This window comes from Equus asinus, chromosome 8 (genome assembly GCF_041296235.1).
Source record: "Equus asinus isolate D_3611 breed Donkey chromosome 8, EquAss-T2T_v2, whole genome shotgun sequence".
NCBI classification, from domain to species: domain Eukaryota; kingdom Metazoa; phylum Chordata; class Mammalia; order Perissodactyla; family Equidae; genus Equus; species Equus asinus.
In genome coordinates, this window is record NC_091797.1 from 6,023,915 (window position 1) to 6,045,556 (window position 21,642).

General features: G+C 35.1%; 1 protein-coding gene across 1 annotated transcript in view; it reads left to right on the forward strand.

The window, feature by feature from the left end:
• The window catches only part of LOC106833131 (protein eyes shut homolog), a 319,291-nt gene that overhangs the window by 114,971 nt on the left and 182,678 nt on the right, over positions 1-21,642 (forward strand). The window lies entirely within an intron of this gene.

The window sequence follows — 21,642 nt, forward strand, 5'->3', positions numbered from 1 at the left end:
GGTGTTCCATTTTGGTAATTTGTTTTCTTATCCTTATATCTTTCCTTGTGTATGCTTTGGATTTGTTTTAGGTTTTTCTAAGTTTGTAGAGCAAATATTTGCTCACTAAATGTCATATCTTTTTTATTTCCTATTATAAACGTCAAAAATCAGGCATTTCTTCTGAGTACCACTTTAGTTGCAACCCACAAGTTTGCTGCATAATAATTTTCACCCTATTTATGCCTACGCATTTTCTAATTTCCATTATAATGACTTTGGCATATGGGTTTTTATAATGTTTTAAGTTTTTTCCAAAAGCGTGATTTTTTAAATTTTAAATGAATTATTTCATGATTAGAAATTAGTCATCCATGAATAGCAATTATTTGAAATGACGTATTATGGCTTACTTCATAGACAATTTCTATACGTGTTCCATGTGTGATTCAAAAGATTGTATGTGAACTAAGAACTGTATGTGGCATTCTAAATCTGACTATAAGTTGAATTTTGACAATTTTGCTCGTCAAAAATTTTTGGCTTTACTGATGTTTTTTGTCTACTCCATCTACCAATCACTTAGATATTTGTTTTAAATTTTTCCGTTAGCATTTTGGTTTTTCAGTTTTCTGTAGGGTGACTGCATTTTGTTTTATATGTTTAATATATATGTGATACTTTGAGATAGTGAATTTTAAATACCTGCAATTCAAACAAGTAGAGTTTTTCAGGAGGCAATAGGCTATAGTGATCGGGAATTTAGAAAGGAGATTTGTGTCGAAGTATTAGATTCGAGAGTCTTGAAAGTATATGGATAATAATTGAAGCCGTGGAAGTAACCAAGATCACCCAAAGTAAATTCTCAAATGAGAACAGAAAAGGGACCAGGACTGAAATCTAAGAAACCTTAGTGTTTAAGGAGAGGTGGACAAAGTGAAGCCAGAAACGATGAGTGAGAAGTAGCAGGCAAATTAGTGCGAGGAAATTCAGGAGAACGTGTCTTAGTAGATAAGAGAACATTCACAAAGAAGGGCATGAACATTAGAGAAAACGTTGCACAAAGATCAGTTAAGGATTGAGAAATAAGCATTGAATTTAGAGCAGAAAGATAAAAATGGTATTGGCATGAAAAGTGACAAATTGGTGGTGTGAGAAGAGGCTAGATTGCAGTGGTGTGAAGAGAAGCAGATGGTGAATCAGACAACTCTTTCAAGATGTTTAACTGTGAAGTAAAGAAGATAGCTGTAGTGGTATATGAGGTCTTGACAGGATCTGCTAGAATATGAGAGACATGAGCATGTTTAAATGTTGAGGGTGAGAGGAGAAAGGAAGATTACGGGAATTATTGGGAGAGTAAAATTAAGTTACTGAGAATTTGGGATTCAGAGTTTACTTCTTTAGCTGTAATGAAGATGCATGAGGTGGCAGGTGAATATTGATCTCTGGGGGCAGGAAATTGATAGCATTATCATCTGATGGTTGCCATTTTCTCTGTGAGCTAGAACAGGAGTCCATCTGCTGGGGATTTGGGGAAAATAAGAAATATATATATATACATATATTGGGTTTTCTTTGAGGAAGATTAGCCCTGAGCTAACATCTGCTGCCAATCCTCCTCTTTTTGCTGAGGAAGACTGGTCTTGAGCTAACATCTGTGCCCATCTGTGCTTCCTCTACTTTATGTGTGGCATGACTGCAACAGCATGGTTTAACAAGCTGTGCATAGGCCCACACCCGGGATCCGGGCCAGTGAATCCTGGGCCGCCAAAGCAGAATGTGTGAACTTAACTACTGTGCCACTGGGCGGGCCCCAAGAAATGTATTTTTTAAGAGTATGTAAAAGAGATCAACAAAATGGAAATTCATGGCACCAAGCATTGGATATTTGGAATTTTAAGCTCCAAATCCAAGTGAGAATTGCCTTTTCTTGCCAAAGGAAATGTAAGATGTCATCCTACTGCAGGATAAAAACTGTGGAAAATGCCAGCAAAAGACACAGAGAGAATTAATGCATCATATAGCAAACTCACTGACGGGCAAGATCAGCAGTGCAAATTTTTCACAATTTCTTTCAAGGAAACACATTCTTCTACAAAAGTCAATCCTCAGGATGTAGTAATTAAGCCAAGCATTCTGCATTGTTCTACAAACACTCAATCAAGATAACGGTAGTTAAACTTAGTCCATAATTACACATTAAGAACATGCTGTCAGATAACAATTGAATGATTTATCAGAACTCTATAAATGGGTGCAATGACATCTTCAGGAGGTGATCAATCATTACGAAGAAAGAACTTTCAATTTCCTGTGGATCATCTGGCATGCTCTTTAAGCAATAGCAAATTAGTCTACTGAAGTCCATATTTCTAGAATCAAATATTGATTAATCTGAGAGTGTGGAGATCTCAGTTTACTAAAGGTGAGGGTCCATACAATTCTTTGTGCAGAAAATACTTTCTTTCGGTGTTAAAGCTGTTATCACTACCAGTATTAGAGAATATGGATCATCAAAATGCAAAGTATTGTCCGTATCTAAAATTTAATATAAATAGTGCCAATCATGAATAAGTAACACCTGTAAAATATTTATATTTTCCTTAGTATACATTTTTATTTTAGTAAGTATAGATTATTTTAAAATTAAAAAAGTTATAAATAATCTTAGTTTTCCAAACTTATTTTCTCCATAAAGTCATATATATCTAATTCACATATTTTCTTGGGGATGAGGATTCCAACTTTCTTGTGAGAAGATATTACTGTGTACTCATTGGATATTCATAGCATATGCATTATCTAGGCACCTGTTATCCTTTCTATATTTAAAAAATTCACAGTATGATTCAAAACATTACATTCAAAGACCAAAGTGAAGACGCAAATATCATTATCTGAATAAAGTAGTATTTAAAAATTATATTCAAATTAAGGATATTTTATATAAAAGCTCTCAGACATTATAGGTTTTCATAATATATTTTAAGAGAAGTGCTATCTTACCTGTCAATTCCCTGATTAGCTCCATCCCTGATAACTTAAGCCTTTTTTCATGACAAGATACAATAATTTAAAATACTTATGACCCATTAGAGATTTTGATTAAGAATATTATCATCATTGGATTAGTTCTTTATTAAAGTTTCACATTAGAAATAATGATTGTTCCATAGTGAGGAGATTTGGCTCATTTAAGAAAAAGTGCAAAAGCAGAACAATTGTTGCAAGTGTCAAATGTTGTAACTAATTTGGAAGAAATAATTGTCACTGTGATTTCCCAATGAAATTGAAAAAAATTGTTAAAATTTTATATACATATATAAATTATATATAATATATAAACATATATGTACTATATATTTGCTTCTGCCTTGAAACAAGTAATAACAAAGGATTCACATATAGCATTTGATTATGATTACCATGCTATTAATTCTGAATAAATGTCTTGAGTTGATCTGCATAAAATAGTGAAGCTGAAACTATATTTTGGTATATTCAAGGTCCTAAAGATACCTATTTAGGTGACTGAGGCAGAAGTAGTCTACTCTTGCCTGGCATCTACAACCACGACTGGGGGGCCTGGAGAAATAGACAAGATCTAACTTCTACACCTCTTGAGAATCAAGAACTCAATAGTAAAGCTCTTTCTACTGTCTGCTGGTCATATTACCTCTATCCAATGCCCTTCCTGGCAACACCAGAGGAAGTCAGAAAACGTAGTGACTAAGATGTTCACCCAGAACATTTTCTGTCACTCTTGCTTCTTTACAGATACTCAAAAACTTTTGAGTAAAACAGGTAGGAAGACAGATAATTTGGGTATGCGATTGATTTTCGAAAAATCACCACAGGAAGCTTCACCCCATCCTTTGTGCAACTGCTGTCATAACTCTTATTTCCACCTAAGTTGAAACCCCACCACACAGTGTTCTTGCTTGTGAGTGACACAATCAGTGACAAAGGGACAGCATGTGAGGAGGCAATCACTCTCCAGCACGTGAATATGGGGAACTGCACTTCCATGAACCCCAGAGTTAGTGCCTAAAGAGCAGGGCCCTGAGGGTGCCAAGGCGAAAGAGGAACTCACACTGAAGTGCCAGTCCCGCTCCTGCATGAGCCTGAGAGCAAGGGCCTCCTTACATTTCCCATCCAAGCCCCTTCACTTGCCTCACTGCCATCTTCTGACTAAGTCTGTCCTTTAGCCTTTTGAACGTGTGGAACACAGTTATAAATGCTTTTAATGTCCTTAAGTGTTAATTCTACCATTTGTGTCCGTTCTTGGTTGTTTTCAACACGATCTTGTTTTCATGATGATTTTTGTCCTTACTATGAGTTTTATTTTGCTGTTTCTTTTCATGGTTGGCAATTTTTGATAGAATACCAGGCAATGTGAGTTTTACTTTGGTGGATAATGGCTATTTTTGTATTCCTATACATATTATTGAGATTTGTTCTGAGGCGCATTAAGTTAGTGGAAATAGTTTGATCTTTCCAGACATTGCTTTTGAGATTATTTACGTGGGACTAGATTCGCGGTTGGTCTAGTCTAACCAAACTTTAATATTACATTCAATGCTGAATTAGTGGATGTTTTACACCTAAGAGAGGAAGTTTGCACCACTTTTATTCAACATTGTACTAGATGTCCTATCTAGTGCAATAAGGAAAAGATATTGAAACAAATAAAAGGCGTAGCACTGGGAAATAATGAAGTAAAATTGCCTTTATTTGAACCTGAAATGATTGTGTACTTAAAAACTCATGGGGAGTCCAGAAAACAACTTAGATATAGTAAGTAAAACTAACAAGGTCATAGGATACAAAACTAATATGCAAAAATCTATATTATTTCTATATACTAGCAATGAATAGTTAGAAAATGAAATTTAAAAATTTATTTACAGTAACATTAAATGTGAATTTGACACTTTAGAATCATTAAAGTGTTTGATGATAGGTTCGTTGATTTTGCTTATCCAAACCATAAATTTTATTTGTTTTTATTTTATCTATGTAGTTAAATAAGATTTGAGTAGCACACACAAAAAATAATCTACTTACATCAGCATTGAGAAATAAAATATGTAAGAATAAACTTAACGAAAAGGCCAAGTCCTCTTCACTGAAAACTATATGACACAGTTACAAAAATTAGGGAAGACGTAAACTAATGTGGATGTATACCACGCGTATGGATTGGAACACTTCTCTAGATGTCAATTCTCGCCTCGTTGATCTGTAGGTTCAATGGAATCCCAATCTAAATGCTGAGATGCTGATTTTTTAGACATTGATAAACTAATTCTAAATTTATATGAGAAAGAAAAGACTTGGAACAACCCTAAAAACTTTGAAAAGTAAGAGCAAAGTGCTAAGTCTTATACTATCTGGTTTCAAGATTATTATAATGGTCAATTTTGGCAAAGGGGCCAAGACTGTTAAAGGAGGTGTTGTGACTTTCTTAAGTAGTGTCCCGGGGTATCAGATGGTGAGACTTGGCTCAACGAAAGACCACAAGGGAATTGAAATGGAGAGATTTATTACTCACAGGTCCAGAGGAGGTCAAGGCGTGCTGCAGATAGAGTGTGCAGGATCTGGGGCACAGTCCTTTATTAGGATCTGGGGGTGGAGTGCTTTGGGGTTCCCAGGCTGAGCCCAGATTGGTCCAATCAAACCAAAAAGAGTGAGATTCTGATAAGCTTCGAGGGGGTCTTATCTAAGGGATGTACAAGAAGAAGGTCCCTGGAGGCCGGGGAAACTGCTCGTCACCAGGGACCTTGTGGGGGTCTTATCAGAGACTTACATTTGTCTGTGACTCTGTGGGCTGTTATTCTAGGACATATGCTCACAGGAGGGGCTGGTGTTGGTTCAAGGCCCCTGCAGGTCTCTTGGCCACACAAATGGGTGCCGAGGTAGCCACAGCACGGAGGAGGTTAGCTACACTCTCGACATGGGGTCGGACACACACACACTCACACCCTCGCATGTCTATAGTCGTCTTCAGTGCTGTATTTTCTTCTAATGACATCCACAGTCACTCAGTATCTGGAACCTCTTCTCGCATGTGATAAAATCTTTAGTTTGCTTTTAGTTCCTCATCCAGCTTTTCCTCCACTATGACCTCTCTTGTTACAATTTTCCTGTTAATAATTTTTACATTTTGATAATTTTGACAAATATTTTTTAAATGACACCAAAATTACGAAATTAAAGAAAGTCTGACTCCATAAAAAGTAAAAACAAAATGTTTTCTTTTCAAAAGATACTGTTGCTAAAAGCTAGCCAAAGGCTGAGAGAATATATTTGCAGAAATTATTGGAGTTGACCTAAATGTGAAGCTAAAAACTTCCCATTATCTCTCCTTTTATGCATCTTGATATCAATTTGCCTAAAGTGTACACTGGAGTTAGTAACACTATTCTAAAGGCAGGAGTTCCCTAAAGTTCCACCCAGAGCCAGGCAACAAAATGATCTGATTCACAGCTATTCATAAACCCAGTCAGAAGCCTTAATCTAGGGACCAATATAAAGACATGTTAATGAAAGGCCAGTTTTGCAGATGGAGTATCTCTACAGTGTTAACATGGCTTGAACTCCACTTGTCTCACAAATGCAAAATTATTTCGTCTGTTTATCATGCTAGTTAGCAAACTGATATTTAACAGAACTAAATATAGCCACAGCACTTGTGATAACCACCTTTGGATTATGAGCTTTTGATTTGAGTTTTTAAAATGCTGTCCAAGCAACTGTGGATTTTGTATCCTCAATCACATCACTGCCATGTGATAGAGAGTAAAACACACAGTCTCTTTCTCTCAAACACACATGCGCACCACACACATCGTTGGCTATGCTGTAGAATTTTAAATCACATTACGCACAATCTGCCATCATGGTGATAAGCACTGTGTCCAAAGATTTAGATGGCGTTTTCCCTACCTTAGGTAATTCATATTCCAGGAAGGAAAACGATACCATTTCAGAGTTGCTCCTATTCTCTCTAAGTGTGTGTGTGTGTACAATTTTGGGGGGACCATCTAGACAAACTATAGTCAATTCTCATTATTTGCAGATTCCTTATTTGCAAATTCACTTACTTGCTAAAACTTATTTGTAACCCCAAAATCAATACTTGCACGGTTTTCATGGTCATTTGCAGACGTGCAGAGCAACGAAAAATTTGAGTCTCCCTCCGTGTATGTTCCCAGATGAAGCTGAACAAGGTGATGCTCTGCCTTCTTGTTTCAGCTGTCAGAGAGATGGGAGGAGGCGGGGCACTGCAGGCGGCAGCCCCGTGTGGTACGAGAAGCTCTGGTTCTGGGCCCAGCTGTGTCGGTTTGAGTCCCAACCTTGGCTTCTATTAGTGGGACAGCCTCCAGTAGATCATTTAACCCTGCTGAAACTCGTTTTCTCTTTAGTAAAATAAAGATACTAGAATCGAATAGGATGAGATGCTTTTAGGATTTATAATCTATATTTATATGTATAATTTTATCTATATCCCCCCCAAAGCAATGTTCCGGGTGTACTAGTTCAGGCTTTGTGGTAATTTTATAGAACATGATTGCTAGGAATAGCAAGAATCAACTGTGTCTGTATAATTGAGTATTTAAAATTTCTTGCCTCCAAAGTAAACTTCTTTTAGAATATAAACAAAAAAATAAGTGAAAAGTACATCCAAAAAAAATCTTCAATTATCTTCTAGCAGTCTATTAAAAACATTCATCTTAGAGGGTAGTCACTTCTTTTTATTTCCGAGGCTTAAGTTTCCAGTGGCAATCTGAACAAAAACACGAAAGTAGAGGAAACAAAACAAACAGAACTCTTCCCTCTCTTACTTGAGACCTTATTTTTCAGCTTCCATTTCTGGACATTAAAGGAAAGCGTCCATCTCTGTTTATCTTCAAAGTTAATGGCCATTACTTGTTGACAGTTTTAACAGATTCGCTTAGAAGAAACTGACTAGATTGCTCTGAGAGAGTATCAGCAGGAGTTCTCACCACCAGCTCAAGCAATCTGTAAACCAGCGTGAGAGATCATGAGAAAATCAGTTGTGAAACTCATACAATGGGTGAAATAGGTAGTAAGTCTGCATTTTTCATGAATTTTGCGGGGAGAAGTGGCACAGCAGTTAATCACAGCATGATAACTTCAAAATGACTTGCTGATGAGTTACCAAAAAAGGCCCTAGTAAATCACCGAGAGTACGGAAGAACTATTTGCTAGGCATAGTTTAGCATGTTTTCCGCATAGGCCATTTACAAAGTATCATGCCAACTCACTGCCACTGTTAAGAAAGGTCTAGAGTCTGCTCATTCTTTGCACACTTCATTTAGTTGGTAGGGAAGCTGTTCGATAATCTCAACTGTATTTGCAGAGTTGGAGGAGAGAATTCATCCTCTTGAATCCCTTTTATTTTTTCTCTGGAGAAAAACAACTAACTTTTTTTGATACTCTAAAGCATGCCATGGTTGAAGTTGGAATATTTGATGCTTAGAATATTTGAATCTTTCTTCCACTCCTGACTCTTCTTGCCTCTCCCAACTCCTTTATCCTCCCACGCCCATTTCCAGTGTTTTGCATTCACACATTTGTCTCTTATTCTTCAATTCAATATTCATGAGATGAGTCACAAGTAACATTTGTCAAGCTTAAAAAATATGATCAAGTTACAAAAGATGGTCTGAGATGCACACCACTATTCCTTAACCTCTTCTTCTGAGAAAACAAAAATAAATAAGTCGTTTGTAAAACAAAAGCATCTTGAGAGATAAGATCACATAGAAATTAGCCTGCCTAATTTTCTTAATGAAAGATCATGCTCAACTCTTTCAGTGGTTTTGTCTTCTATTTTTTTTCTTCAAAACATAATTTGAAAACTTTAAACTTAAAGCATTAACATGTGTCAAAGAGTTTATTCAACTCATTAATTAATGAGGAAACCAGTTAGGTAGTTCCAAGATCATTTGAGGAACCATGAATTTGTGGATAATATTCAAAAAGAGTATTAGAATAAGATGGCTAGGTTAGATAAGAAACTGGTTCAAGCCCTGAAGACCCTTTAACCCACCTTGGGATTATCTTTTTTACTGAACAGCGTTCGTTTTTATTGGTTCCAAATATAGAAGTTAGCATTCAACTTCACTGAGCCTGGGGCTTCAATAAATAGAGAATATCAAAATCAAACAATAATATGTCTCCTAAAAATTTAAGTAAATGATCCTTTTGGGTTTGATAACCAGTGCTTCAGTGGGATATTGCAAGACATGCAGCTCTCCTCTCACCTTGTTTAAAATGCTGAATAATTTTTATTAATAGTTATTACCTATCTTTTTCAATACTAAGTATAGAATCCACGTGAGATGTTGGCCAATCCATTTATATATATTTAAGAAACATCTATTTAGAATTCCAATTATTTATACTTCTATTTTATTACTGTATAGATCCATATTAACTTTATTTCATTTGGTACCATTTTAGGAAATGTATGGCAAGTCATTATTTAATCCACATTTCTGTGGTCAACTAATTTACCATTGTCAAAGAAAAATGCAGTCATCCTGTCACTTAACTAAACTTCCATATTCCCCATGTACACTGTTATCATGGACATCAATTTCAAAATAGGTTCTTTAGAGGAAATAACTTCATAATTAACTTTTTCAAAGAGTCTTAATTTTGTTACATATTTCAAAAGATATACTGTACTTAATGAAGTATTGCTGAAATTGTGATTTTTCTATAAGAAATACACTTTGAGTCATACATGAACATTTAGATGAATATTTTAGTCATTAAATTTAATGAAAAACTGAACTATAATTCATAATTTTCAAATAATTTTTTCTCTATTGTAGGGGAGGAAGAAATTTCCCCCTACCCTTCTAAGTTCTTCTGGCTGGTCTAAGAATTAAATTGACATGAGACAGATTAATAAAATAAAATCAAACATAGTTTAATAACATGTATACATAGGAGAGACCCAGGAAAACTGAATAACTTGCCAAAATGGCCAAAGCCCTGCCCTTCACTACCATCTTCAGCTAAAGACAAAGGAGGATGTTGAGGGAGGGGGTTTGGGACTTCAGAAGGGAGGAAAGCAACTCATATGGAGATGGAAAAGCAAATGTTTGCCATGCCTTGCAGAGACAATGGGACATGTAGAGGACTTTGATCAAATTTGTCTTGCTAGGTTCCACCCTGTCTACCAACTAGTTCATATTAAACTATAGTTATCTATGGTGATAGCTCCTTCTTGGAATACACTTTCTATCTTAAGTTTTTTTAGACAGTTAGGGGGAAGGTCAAAATTTCTTCCTGATTTTTGTAAATTATTTAATTTATTTTTATTTATTTTGAGGAGGAGAGATTCACCCTAAACTAGTGTCTGTTACCAATTTTCCTCCTTTTTTTTTCCTTTTCCCCCCAAAGCCCCAGAACATAGTTGTGTATAGTTGTAAGTTCTTCTGGTTCTTCTATGTGAGCCACCACCACAGCATGGCTACTGACAGAGGAGTGGCGTGGTTCCACACCCAGGAACTGAACCCAGATTGCCAAAGCACAGTGTGCTGAACATAAACCACTAGGCCATCAGGGCTGCCTCTCTTCCTGATTTTTTTGTTTCTTAAACATAATCAGCCCAGAATAATCTTCAAGCCAAAGAGACACATTTTGGCGTGGCAAATTCTGCTCCCCTACACTATAAATGCTCTGTAATTTAGCTGTGTATTTAGTGAATGAACTAATAAGTACTTATTGGATATTCTATTGAGTTTCTGAGATATAAAATATCTTCCAAATAAGACTACTATAATATTATTCTGATTCAATTGTGGCTCATAATAAAATTGGTAATAAATTACTAATATCTTTTGTACTGAATTTTAGGCAGTATATGGTGAATGGAAGGAGTTTGGATGAAACCAGGAAGCTGGAGATGTAAATTCAAGTCCTGTTCACCAGCTGGAGCTTCTTATAGAAAAAATTGGAAAAGTTATTCAAATTCTCCAGACCACAATTTCTTTATCAGTAAAATGAAGAAGGTAGATTTAAGGGTACTTATGTCATTCTAGAACTAACATTGTATTAATTCCATACATGTTACTGAAATAGTGGTACTACATGGTTCATTTGCTTAGAACTTACTCAGGCAAAAAAAGCAGTATCATTTTATTAAACTTGATGAAGCATCAATGATCAGCATCAGCTTCAAACCACCCACAGATATTATAATTGCCATGGCAATCTTAGCCAATTAATATCACATTTTTACAAAATTAAGTATTGAAACTGTACTTCATGGAGAGCACTGTTAAAATCACAACACATTTTAATTTTAACAGTTACCAAAGGAAACTTTTACAACCGACTATAGAAATGAGTAACTTAATGAACATAGTATTTATTCCATCTCATTTCAGTCAGGCGAATTGCACGTAAGTGGTATCTGCTGAGGGCACTCTGTCCCTTGAAATTTAAAATAAAATAGGCTTAAACTTCAATCCATTTATATTAAGAAATTATGCGCCCTAACCAAATATCTCCAGACCATCTTGCTATGGAAATGTGAGGGACTATAGGATACTTAGTTCAAGATTCCTATGTCTATTAAATTTTTGGTATTTTCAGTTACTTCATCCTTTCCATTCTTCCTTTACATTTACTAAGAATTTTAGACAGCAGTATGGAATATACTAAAATAAGTTACAGGTGACAATTAAAACATATTAACCCTTCCTTTTCAATGTCTCTCGCTATGACCCCCAATAGGTCATTTTCACTCTGCTATAGGATTTATTGTCAGGCTGCCTTATTCTGATTTGACATTTTCTCTTCTCTTGCCAGCTCACTTTCACATCTCCTATTCATTTCTGATGTTCTTTGAAAACTTTTTGCAAAGACAAAATGTCAGAGAAATAATCTCTTGAACAAACATAGCTTCTTCCAGGGGAAATACAGTGGTCATATAGGACTAATAGTTCTTTTGTCTCCCCTAAACAAGCATACTATAGATATATATAGTTAGTCTTTGTGTATTTTCTGAAAGGATTTAGTGTGTGAGCAATTATAGAAAGAAAAAATTACAATGAGAAAATTAGGTGAGAAAACTAGGATGATGCGAAGTATTTATATTAAAATATTACATTTTGCATGGTTATTTTAACAAATCATTTTTTTTTTAAAGATTTTATTTTTTCCTTTTTCTCCCCAAAGGCCCCTGGTACATAGTTGTATCTTCTTCGTTGTGGGTCCTTCTAGTTGTGGCATGTGGGACGCTGCCTCAGCGTGGCCCAATGAGCAGTGCCATGTCCGTGCCCAGGATTCGAACCAACAAAACACTGGGCCGCCTGCAGCGGAGCGTGGGAACTCAACCACTTGGCCACGGGGCCAGCCCCAACAAATCATTTTTGAAATTACTTGCTGATGAAAAAGATATCAAACATAATATATAAAATTCTGTTTACTAATGCTAATTAAGTGAGGAACATTTACAGTATGATTCAGCACTTTCAAGATTATAAAAACATGTATTTTAGTAGATTTAAAATAGAATTAAGGTAGAGATCTTTAGCTGTTTTTCATTTCTAACCTCCAAAGGCATTTTGAAAAACTATTTATAGTCCCATGTGGTTTTAAGATGTCATCTAAAGTTTCTTATTACTTTCGACATTTGAAAGGTACAAAATTTTTTAAATATTGACGCTTTAAAACTGTTACATGGCTTTTTGAATATATCAAAAATATAACCATTTAATACGTACCATCATCCATTTAGAAAAGCAAAACAGGATGCGTGAACTTGATACAGCTGGGAAGTAACATCTGGATCAACAAGTAGATAAGAGACAAGGAGGACCTAAACTCAGTGACATGAGAAATAGGAAATGGGGAAAGCACGAGAGGTACTTTAGGAATACACTGATAGAGGGAACTGTGAGAGAGAATGAAATGGTGAATCAAAAAACCTGTTCAGTTAATTGGGAGCATTAAAAGTTTACTGGTGAATGGGAGCAGATTTCCTATGCAAACTTTGACTATACACTGTGCATGCTAATAGTACAATTTATTCAAAAATGTCTGGAGGACAGTTGTAGGTGATCTTTGCCTATGGATGGCAAACTAAGCTGCCTGTTGACCCCAGCTTGCCTCTAGAAAAATCCATGCTGATGGAGGCAAAAGGTGACAAGAGACATTAGCAGGAAATAACATCGATTCTGTAAGCCTTTCTCAAACATTTTTGATTAACATTGTCTATGAGACTCAAAGGGAATCCAACAGCAAAGATACTTCTAATCCGAGAATATTTATGAATTATTTAAGGTAGCAGCCATCAAAATAAGAAACAGTAATTTAAAAAAATCATAAAGGCCAATAGAATTTTTAAGAAGAATCTTCAGGCGTGAATAGTATGGCTAGACCAGTGCTTCTCAGATCCACCTATACATTAGAATCACTTGGAATCTTTGAAAAATACAATGACAAGAAATCATGCCCCAAATCAGAAAGAACTGGATATGGGACCCAAGTTTATATATATATCAGTTCACTTTATATGCTTTGTCATTAATGTTGTAAGTTTTCAGATTCTTGAGACTCAGCAATATGGAAGAGATAAAGAATTATAATTTCCAGTGCATGTTGAACAGTATCCTCTATACAATGAGTAAAATGTTTTGCTTAAACACACATGCACACTTCTAAAGTGGAAATTACAAAACCATGGACACAAAAAAGAGTTAAACATCTTTTTTAGTTTCTGCAATGTATACACATTATGAATTTTGTGCCATAGTCAAAATTGTTATGGTAGTGATTAATAATGTTTTAGAATCAATGACACTGAATGTAAGTTATAGTTTATCTGTCAACATTTTTGGTAACTGTGGACATAATGTAGGATATCATCATTATAAATAATTTGATAAAACCTGAAATAGAAATCCATTCTTTGATGTCATTTGATAAAATGTTATCAAAGTGTTTGAAATATTTTAGTGAAGCTAGAAAGGATTTTTAAAATTTAAAGGATTCAAAGGATTGAATAATCCAAACCAGTGTGGCTCAAAAGGTGCAAACTAAAATGTGCATCAAAAAATTAAAGGTAAAGTAATTTCTGGTACCATAAATTCAAAAATTGGAAACCATTATTGGAAAAAAGTATAAAGATATTTTAATTGTCTATCAAAGTATGTAGACATGTATTTCATGAAGTAATTAAATGTGGTGTTTAAATAGTAATTAATCAGAAAGTTGCTCAAAATGTATACTTCATTTGATTGTATAGAACATATTAAAAACACTCTAATTTGGTCAATAGTAAAATGAGATTGAGTTCTTCCGCTTTTGGGGGATGAGATATTAAGGTGTGAAGATGTAAAACTATATCTGTGCACAAAATGCCTTACAGCCTAGTCTCGGAGTGAAGATGTGGCCATCATTTCCATGCACGTAGATGAAATGAGCCAGTGGGTCAGTGGGAAACCTATCGGAAGTGACAGCAGAGGGAAAGACTGTTTTCACGCCTAGGTTTTTGTTTATTACTCCATCCTCCCTTTATTCTATTTCATGTACTCTAGACTTCAGTTAATGTCCACTTTTGATGTTCCTTAACAGATTTTGAAGAACTATGATATTTCTAAAATTAAAAGATCCTTTATAACCTTGTATTTCATCAAATTCTCTCTTATTATAAATGAGGAAAGTAGAATGTAGTGAAATTGTGACTTTTGTAGAGCTGTGGCACAAAACACAGTGGTAGACTAACCTAGATCTGACCTCTCCAGAATTGTCTTCGATGTCTTCTCCAATCACAGGCCAGCCTGATGCATTTTTAAGATGAATGACCAGGCACTGCATCTGGTGGTCAAATAGAAAGGGGATGTCTTTCCATCCCATTCTTCTTTGTGCTAAATCTGAAGTTATGTTTATTCTTGTTATAACTTACTTGGGAACACCATTTATCATAATGACAACTGGTCTATCTGTACATTTTTAGTGACTGAACTCTTTTTGGACTGATTCCAAAGGGGGTCCTGGTATACTGAAGCCAGATGTATGGCATTTATTGTTACCGCATATTTTTGTAGCAGCAAAATGTGCTATTTGTTTTTAATTTCATTATCCAAATCATCCTACTAATTCCTACGGAAGTGTATGTAATATTAGATACAATTTTAAAATAAAGATTTACACACCTTAAGTTACACAGAATCCATATAAAAATAGAATAAGGATGGATAGGATCAAAATAGCAGTAGCCTCTAGTGATTTATGTTAACATGAGAAATATCTGATAAAACTAGAGAGAGATTAAAAGAAAATATTCACAATATTGAAATGTATAATTCCCAAGGTACGAATATTACTAAGAATTTTTTTCAGAAAATAACTATTTTATTATAAAATTGGAATGCAAAGATTTTCTCGATTAAAAGAAACCAGTTGTTCTTAGAAAATGCCACCTTAAACAAGTTGTCAATCTTCCTCAAGTTTCTTCCTCTGTCTGAAAAATAGGAACAATAATGGACCTGGTTTAATTAAAATGAGACATCTCATGTAATAGCAGCGGAAGGAGATTGAGACATGTTAAACCTTCAGAATTCTCTCACATGCCCACGCACGTGCACACACACATCAGCAACCCCCAGCCTCGTGTCAAACAGTGCAAGTGTAAGGCAGATTCTGAGAGTCCAAGTATTCAGTTGGTGCCAATGAAGTGAAAATGGCATTTTTTTAAGTCTTTTTCAGGTGAAAAAAAGAGAAAATAGTTGAAATCAAGAAAAATGTGCAGAAGCACCATTAAGCAAAAACTAGAACATAATTGTCCAATAGAAATATAATATTTCTTTTACATTAATCACAAATGCAAGCCATATATGTAATTTTAAACTTTCTAGTAGCCACATTGAGAGAAGTAAAAAGAAATATGTAAAATTAACTGGTAAATTTTTTATATAATCCAATATATTAAAGATGTTTTCATTCCATTATTAACGAATATTTCACATGATTCTTTCTTTCTTATCTTCAAAATTCTGTATGTTTTTTACACTTATAGTATATCTCAATTTGAGCTATACTCAGTAGCCACATGTGACCATTCTTGTATTACATAGCTCAGATCTAGAAAGTGACCTTGATTCCCAAAAACTAATTACAAAAACACACAACAGTTATTAATATAATCAAAGTTGGCAAGACAACAATATAATGTCAATGTTTTAACACTGAATAGAAAATATTTGAAACAACTTCGGTGGATAATCACAAGTTCAAAGATTGATTACTTTAAATTACCATGTAGGTCCTTTTAATAAAAGTATCAAATGCAGATTTAACCAAAGTGAAAATTAAACATATCAGCATCATTTGCCTTTGAATGAATTATTTATGATAATGGGAAATATATTTCTAATTAATATAAATTAAGATATTATGAAAGAATTTTACAAAATAAAGGACCAAATAAAACATTTAAGCAATAGTAGGCATGGCAAGACAAGGGAAGAAATAAAACCTTAGGTGGTAAATTTAATTCTGAATACACCTTCAGGAATGTTATTTGGCAATTTATAAATCTATTAAAGTGGAATTGCTAGTGATGGTGTGTGAAATAAATTCAGTTTATTCCATAAAGTAGAATGAATTAGTTTATTTCATGGTCATTTTAGGTGTACCATAAAGATAATGAAAACATAAATTTTACTATTCAGTCAGAAATCACTTTTATTACTTTTGATTGATAGTGACTATAACCATCAAATTCTATTGTCTGATGGCTATCTTGGGCTAGTGCTCTGAAATTTGCTTTGTACCAGTCTTTGGAATACAATTACACCAGATGCAATTTGCGTTTAATCTTTTCTCAATTTTTTTGTGAAGTTACAAAGCAAAATCAATAATTTTACAACCAAGCAGAAATTGAAAACAACATATTAATGCATAAGTGTGCAAATTAGAGAGTTTTAATGTGAAGTGTCTGCTGAGATCAGGGCTGACGTCAGGTGCAGCTGGAAGTTCTCCAGGTTTGACCGTGGTGTCTCTATGAGGTGATTTCAAAGGCTTCTATTGCTTCCTGGCTAGACACTGCTCTTTATATTTAGCCTTTATACCGTTTTGTAAATCTGGAAACAGCAACTATTAATCACTTGATACTCTTTGGGATAGGATATTGCTACTTTAACTAGGGACTTCATTCATTTGTTCAACAAATCATTGAATTTCAGCAATAGGCCAGGTACTTGAGCTACGTGTCAGAGACAAAATGGTGACTCTAATAGAGAGGACAGGTGGAGCACAGTGATTACTAAGGAGGCCAGATAGATAAGTAGGCGAATATGGCATCATGTGGCAAAGCTGTGGAAGCTGTATTAGAGGGAGCGTTTACCCAAACAAGATGAGTTAGGAAAGGATTCCTAAAGGAAATGGAAACATCTTGTCTGGTTATAAGTAGGTCAAGAAATAAGGAAGGGAGTTGAGAAGATGGAAGTCTCGAAAGTAATTGTTGAATTGCATATTCAAAAATGCAATGGCAAAGCTGTAGTTTTCTTGCTTTTTGGTGAGGAAGATTGGCTCTCAGCTAACATCTGTTGCCAACCTTCCTCCATTTTTTTTTTCCTCCTCAAAGCCCCAGTACATAGTTGTATATCCTATTTGTAAGTCATTCTAGTTCTTCTGTATGGAATGCTGCCACAGCATGGCCTGATGAGTGGTGTGTAGGTCCACACCCAGGATCCAAACTGGTGAACACCAGGCCGCTAAAGCAGAGCATGCAAACTTAACCACCTTGCTCTGGGGCCAGCCCCATCAGCGTCTTAATAGCAGAGAATACCACCTGTGCTATTCCATTGACAGAAATCAACTATACATAACTCATCATAACTTCCTTATAAATGCTAATTATGGTATGTGAGAGAGATTTTTGTTAATTTTTAAAAATTTTTGTAAATTTTGTTTTTTAAAAGCAACATTTCTAAGATGTAAATCTAATTAATGAAGAAAATAGGTAAATTTTTATCAAATCAACAACGTGAGAACTTCATATGTAAACTATTTTTTTCCATTAATATTATTTCCCTCAATAGTTCAATATCATTCCAAGACATAAATCACTGGATACTCTGGGCTCATTTTAGACAAAAGTACTGACCTGAGCCTGGTCCAGATTCTTGTTTTAGGTAGCCTCCTGTTCATGGTTCCACACAGTTTTAAAGTTTCTCCTCATAGAGCAAAACGTTATCATCTATCCTTTACCCCGTGAAAAGAACGTCAGAGTCATATATTGCCCTGGGCTTTTATTGCCAATAGTGACATTTCTAAACTGTTTCTGATTACTGATTCCCTTTCATACTATTATATACTGTTTCAGATGAATTCATTTAGTAAAAAAATACATATTGGGTCATCATTTGGAAAAGATATGACTATAGGAGTGATGTTTAATTTTTCTAGTGATTCCTGCAAGCATGACTTGCGTAGAGCTGTGGGCATGGAAGCTTAAAAACAATGACGTTACCTGCCACAGCCTGCACGATGCGATTGAGATGAGATTCTAATAGCAATACTATATTCCCCAAGCCAAAGCCCTGATTTGAGTCCATTATTTGTTTGAAACAAACAAACAAAAAATAGTGGACATATTTTTTATTAGTGCAGTTTCCTCAAAATTTGGCTTTATTTTCTTAAATAAGCACCTTACAATTGAGGGGTCTTTGCCTCAGATCAGTAGTCGGTGGCTCAGAAATCCTGGCTATCCTGTATCTCTCGAGTTTAAATGTTTAGCAATTTTGGTTACAGCTTTTACTTTTCATCTTAGGTAATATACAAAAGATATTTATATTAGTATCATCACAGTTTGAGGGTAAATGAAATTAAAAATACTTTGAACCCCTTATGAGAAAGATGCTAAATTCCAATTTTTGTGACATTTTACCATCTTCTTGATTCTCTCCATCTGTTCTGGGTGTTAAATAAATTAAGTTGCCAGGTAGAATGCATCTGTGTGTGACTAATGATTGAAAATTTCAGAATATTTCTTCAGCGTCATCTGTGTGTCTGGTTTTATTCTGGATATATGAGAAAGCCTGCAGGCCTTCAGATGTTCCCCACTGCACTGATATTTCACATAGACTCTGAAAAGAAAATTGTAATTAAAAGTAAAAATTATTGAAAATAATCGGAATCATCAAGCCAATCTCCTTTTCATGATAACTATTAGGAGATTTTTTTAAAATTCAGCTGTTAAAATGGTTTTAATAACTTCAGAACAATTTTTAAGTTTATACTTAATTGAGTTCAAATAATGATGGATCCCTTTTTCTTAGGGCCACTAAAAAAGTTCCTTTAAAAATGCAAAAATAATCTCTTTAAAGATAATAGACAGTAGCACAACAAGGATAAGTTTGAGATGCTATGAAAGATAAGGAGATAGAGATAAGTCTGTGTCAGAGCCCAGGGCAGGCCTCTCCAAAATATCCTACAGTAGTGTATTGATTATTTTGAATTGAAGTTACCTGAGAAGCAAAGAGAGCATTCTGACCTCCTGTTTCTGTTCCTCCTGAAAGCAGAAAAAGTAAAGCAGAAATACTGTAAAGTATTTCATAATGGAAACTTTCAGGATCCCCAACTCTCTTTATGGGCATTTTGTGAGATGGCTCCACCTCTCTGAACTAGATGGAGTTAATACCTTCCCTCCTATAAAATCATTAGGTCCAGGTTATTATTGTAAGGACTGTGAGTACAGGAATGTCTGCTGCAGATCATCAAGAGCACTTCCTTCCTCAGGCACAAAACTGGATTCGTCTTTAAGCAGAGTTTAGAACGATTGGCCATGAATTTGCGTCCGGAGGAGGATTCTGAGGCTGGGATGCATAGAGTTGGTTTAGTACTCAGGAAATCCTATACTATAGAGCAGCTGCAGAAAATTGAAGTGAGGTTCATGAGGAAAAGCATAGATTTGAATCATCAGGTCCAAATTGGTAAGAGTAAAATCATGGACAAGAGGTGGAGTCAACAGCCTGGAATCAGACGGATACTGTTACTGCCCAAGGTGGGGGTCATCTGCCTGCCCCAAGACATGCCAATAGCTGAAAGCCAAGGCAGTATGAGAGAAAAGGTTTTACTACAGCTTGCTAGCAAGGGGTAAGATGGCTGACTAATGTCCCAACAAACCATCTTACAGAGCAAAGACTACAGGTCAGTTATATAGGGAGCTGGTCTCCCAGTGGGGGAGGCATCTGATCTCTGAGTGGGAGTAGACATCTGGTCTTAGTTCCTGATAGTCCTTTGTTTTACTGGATGCACATCAGAGACTGGAGCAGTGCCCTATACCCAGATCTTTCAGTTGTCATTCATGATGGCTATCAGCATAGACTCTCTCCCAGGGGTGTCATCACATTCCTAAGGAACTCAAAAGAACAAAGTTATTGACTTATTGCAGCTGGGATGTACCATAAACTCTATAGAGCATGTATATCTCCTGGAGGGTGGGTATCCTGGCTGGGTTAGTTTATCATGTCATTCACAGTTACAATATGGTTTCTTTTCTACAATATGGCTTCCCTTATGCCAACCTTATGTTGAGCTGGTATCAACACTGCATTTTTTGGGAATGGATTGGGGACAAAGGAGCAGATTGCATAGTTGAGGAGACTTCCACTGAGTAGTTCTATATCAGCATAAGAACGTAAAAACAAAAATTTGTATTGCCATTTCAAGAGGCACTGTGCTGAGTGCATAGAATTTTATAATTATTATTATGAAATGACAACTTAAAAGCTGACTAGTTTTAATTTTTCATATTTCTATAATATTAATAATTGGAGGAAACATTGTCCTAATTGATAACCTAATTAATTCAGTGAAACAAGTTTATAGCATTTAACTTCAATTTAGCTAAATAGAACCTGTGGTAAAGAACCACAAATGATAAAAGGATATTCCATGTCTTTATATAAGTATCTTTCAACACTAAATTATGAATTATGCATGATCATGTTAAATATTTTTCTTAGAATATTTTTACTTTTATAGTTGTTAATAGTAGATAACAATGGTATTTTTATAATTTAACATAAGAACTGATACTCTACCAAAGAGCATGTCAGATCCTTTAAGATGGAATCAATAATTACATAAGTAGGATATTATTTGGTTCTGTAACCACAAAATAATTCATTTTATTTTCAAACTTTAAAAATACAAACATTGGGGCCGGCCCAGTGGCGTAGTGGTTAAGTTCATGTGCTCTGCTTCGTTGGCTTGGGATTCACAGTTTCAGATCCCAGGCACAGACCTATGCGCTGTTCATTGGGCCATGCTGTGGCAGCATGCTACATACAAATTAAAGGAAGATTGGCACAAGTGTTAGCTCAGCAATAATCTTCCTCAGCAAAAAGAGGAGGCTTAGCACAGCTGTTAGCTCAGAGCCAATCTTCCTCAAGCAAAAAAAAGAATACATATATATATAAATTGACCTAGCATTTTCTAGTCCTATTTGACATATAAAAGACAAAAATTAATAACTAGTAATGTTTGCACTTTCTGAATTCTCTATGCTTTATTTGTCTGATGGCATAATATGGTTTCATCGCACTTCTACTGACATGTCCATACAACTCAAATTATGTCCTTGATACTCTACCACTAAAAATA